General features: G+C 39.3%; 1 pseudogene; it reads left to right on the forward strand.

Annotated features, from left to right (window-relative positions):
* Positions 1-734: 734 nt before the first annotated feature.
* Positions 735-2089, forward strand: LOC102962874 (annotated as a pseudogene).
* Positions 2090-3889: the final 1800 nt, after the last annotated feature.

A 3889-nucleotide genomic window follows, 5' to 3' on the forward strand; every position in this document is an offset into this window, starting at 1 on the left:
ACACTTAACTGACTGAGCCATCCAGGAGCCCCGAAATATTTTTTGTTTTAATATTAATAGCCATAATGTGCTAAGTTCTCTTTACCTAATAGGTTAACTTTTATACTGCAATATAAGTTTATACAAAAAATCAATCCAATTGTAAAAGGAGTATACGATAACTGTGTTATTACTTTTGATTTGATTTATCTTAATCACATAAAACATAGGCATTATAAGGAGAAAATGCATTTGTATATACACATAGATGTATATACATATATGTAACATAAGACATAATATAAAAAATAATATGTACATATAATTTATTTAGGAATATATATATATTATATTCTTATATTGCAATCAGCAGCGTGGTTCAAATATTTGCTTACTTGTTTTAAGAAGTAAACAAACAAAAAACTAATACCTGAACATGAGTTTGCTGTCTTAACATTTTTTTTGGAAATGTTGGTTAAAGATTCCTACTCTCCAGATACACTGCTTTCAAATATGATTTTATAAATCTGGTAAGAAGCTTATTTAGGGGCACCTGGCTGGCTCAATCAGAAGAACATTCGACTCTTAATCTAGGAGTTGTGAGTTCAGACCTCATGTTGGGTTTAGAGATGACTTAAAAAAAAAAAAAAAAAGAGGCAGGTTCTCTTACACTGATTGCCTGAGTTGTGCTGTAAGAAGCAACAACCTCTCTTCTTCCCCTCTGCTATCTGCTCAACAGCTGCAAAGCAGCAACTATGCATGAATGCATCTCCATCCACGCTGGCTAGGCTGGCATCGAGATTGGCAATGCCTGCTGGGAGCTCTATTGCTTGTAACATGGCATCCAGCCCAATGGTCAGATGCCAAGTGACAGGACCATTGGGAGAGGAGATGACTCTTTCAACACCTTCTTCAGTGAGACAGGTGCTAGCAAGCATGTGTCCAAGGCAGTGTTTGTAGACCTGGAACCCACAGCCATTGATGAAGTTTGCACTGGCACCTACCGCCAGCTCTTCCATTCTGAGCAGCTCATCACAGGCAAGGAAGATGCTGCCGATAACTATGCTTGAGGGCCCTGCACCATTGGCAAGGAGATCACTGACCTTGTCTTGGATCGAGTTCAGAAACTGGGCAACCAGTGCACAGGTCCTAGAGCTTCTGGGTTTTCCACAGCTTTGAAGGGGGAGCTGGTTCTAGGTTCACCTCGTGCTGATGGAACATCTCTCTGTCAATTATGGCAAGAAGTCCAAGCTGGGGTTCTCCATTTACCCAGCCCCCCCATGTTTCCACTGTTGTTGTTGAGCCCTACAACTCCATCCTCACTACCCACACCACCTTGGAGCACTCTGATTCATGTTAGACAATGGGGCCACATCTATGACGTCTGTCGAATAAACCTTGATATTGAATGCCCAAAATACACTAACCTGAATAGGCTGGTAAGCCATATTGTGTCCTCCATCACTGCTTCCCTCAGATTTGATGGAGCCCTGAATGTTGATCTGACAGAATTCCAGACCAACCTGGTGCCCTATCCCCGCATCTACTTCCCTCTGGCCACATATGCCCCTGTCATCTCGGCTGAGAAAGCCTACCATGAACAGCTTTCTGTAGCAGAGATCACCACCACCAAGGCATGCTTTGAACCAGCCAACCAAATGGTGAAACGTGACCCTTGCTATGGTAAATACGTGGCTTGCTGCCTGTGGTACTGTGGTGATGTGGTTCCCAAAGATGTCAATGCTGACATTGCCACTATCAAGACCAAGAGTACCACCCAGTTTGTGGACTGGTGACCCATTGACTTCAAAGTTGGCATTAATTACCAGCCGCCCACTGTGGTACCTGATAGAGACCTGGCCAAAGTAAAGTGAGTTGTGTGCATGCTGAACAACACCACAGCCCTTGCTGAGGCCTGGACTCCCCTAGACCAGAAGTTTGACCTAATATATGCCAAGCATGCCTTGTTCACTGCTATGTGGGTGAGGGCATGGAGGAAGGAGAGTTTTCTGAGGCCCGTGAGGACATGGCTGCCCTTGAGAAGGATTATGAGGAGGTTGGTGTGGATTCTGTTGAAGGAAAGGGTGTAGAAGAAGGAGAGGAATACTAAAATTAACAATGTCACAAGGTGCTGCTTTTACAGGGAAGCTTATTCTGTTTTGAATATTGGGAAGTTGTGCTCTGAACAGTTAATTTTTATGTAGCAGTGTATACTCTCATATACAATTACTGACCTATGCTTTAAAACACAACACTTGGTTATAGATCCAAGCTGTCCATTTCTCTGATGAATTTGAATAAAGAATTCCCTGTCTTAAATGAAAAATAAAGAATGCTTATTTATTTTGAATTCATAAAATTATCTGCCCCAAATAGTGGTGTTAACTACATGAAGCATAAAATGACTTTGACTTGGTAAACATTTTGTCTTATTGCATATGTAGTTCATTACTTTTAAAAATTGTAACTATTTCCCTGTGCTATCACTAAACTGAAATTTTAGAGTGACAAATGTAAGGGGAATTAGGTAGAATAATTCCCCTTATAGGGATTGGAGCAGTTATTAGTTGTTACACAATATTATACTATTTTTTAGTAACATTAACTTATAAAATTTTTGTCTTATAGCCTTCTACTTAAAATTCCTTTGGAATCACAGAAAATGAAAACAATGACGCAACGAATACAAAATGAAGTCTTGTGTTTAATTAAGGGATCTTCCTATTGTGCTTTTTTGGCCTTTGAGGAACATTGTATTACATTCTTTTAAAAAAAGAAAGCAAGAAGAAATGGAAGGGGAAGGAAAGAAAAGAAAAGAAATCTGGTATAGCACAAACTAATAATATTAGAAAAATAAGTAAGACCTGAATCTAACCTTGTCGGAACCCATTGTCTGCCTGCTGGGAGAGTAAGATAGCTAAAGCTTCACAATGAAAAGTGGTGAACGTGTTTTCCACTGCCATGGTAACCACAGATTTGGAGCCCAACCTCCAGAGAAAGTTCAGGAGGACATCCTTAACTTCTGATGCCAAAATTTTGGAATGTTTTTTTCTGAGTGAGCATGAGGAGAGCACTTTAATATGTTTCAGCTATGCTCTCAATTTGTATGCTTTTGAACATTTAGGTTCCACTCGGTATTTTGTAATTATAGGTATAAAACCTTTTCATGTCCACTAAAACAGGTACTAGATTGAATGCAATTGAGAGTTAAGTGTTTTAAGCCAATTAACAAAGGTTTTTTGTTTTTTGTTTTTTAAAGATTCTTTAACTGTTCTTTTGGTTTAATTATCTCAAGCTGACATTGCAAAATAATTTCTGTAGTTATAACTTACCAAATCTCAAATAGGACATTGATGCAATTAATAATGTTGCAATATCTTTTCTCTTCTAAATATATGGCATATACCTGGATTTTAGAGTTACAAAGTCTTGCATTTGGAGCCTTGCTTCATTACTAATAAGCTATTTAAACTGGAAGTTTGTTTCATTTTAATTTTTTAAAGTTTATTTATTTATTTTGAGAAAGAGATACACAGAGAGAAAAACCTGGGGGAGGGGCAGAGACAGAGGAGAGGGAGAGAATCCCAAGTAGGGTCCCTCCACACTGTCAGTGCAGAGCCTGATGCGGGGCTCAAACTCACAAACTGTGAAATCATGACCTGAACTGAAACGGAGAGTCAGATGCTTAACCAACTGAGCCACCCAGGTGCCCCTGATCTGGAAGTTTATTAACCTCTATGAGCCTTAGTTTTTTCATCTCTAAACTAGGGATAATAGCAACTGCTTGTGCTTATTTCAGCACCTCAGACGTAGAAGGCACTGAATAAATCATTACAACTTGGTTGCCCTTTCCTTAAAGCTCATCCATAATTGAGTAGTCCAAGCAATGGTGTCTGGTTTTGAGGACCTA

The sequence above is a fragment of the Panthera tigris genome, chromosome B2 (assembly GCF_018350195.1).
Source record: "Panthera tigris isolate Pti1 chromosome B2, P.tigris_Pti1_mat1.1, whole genome shotgun sequence".
NCBI lineage: Eukaryota > Metazoa > Chordata > Mammalia > Carnivora > Felidae > Panthera > Panthera tigris.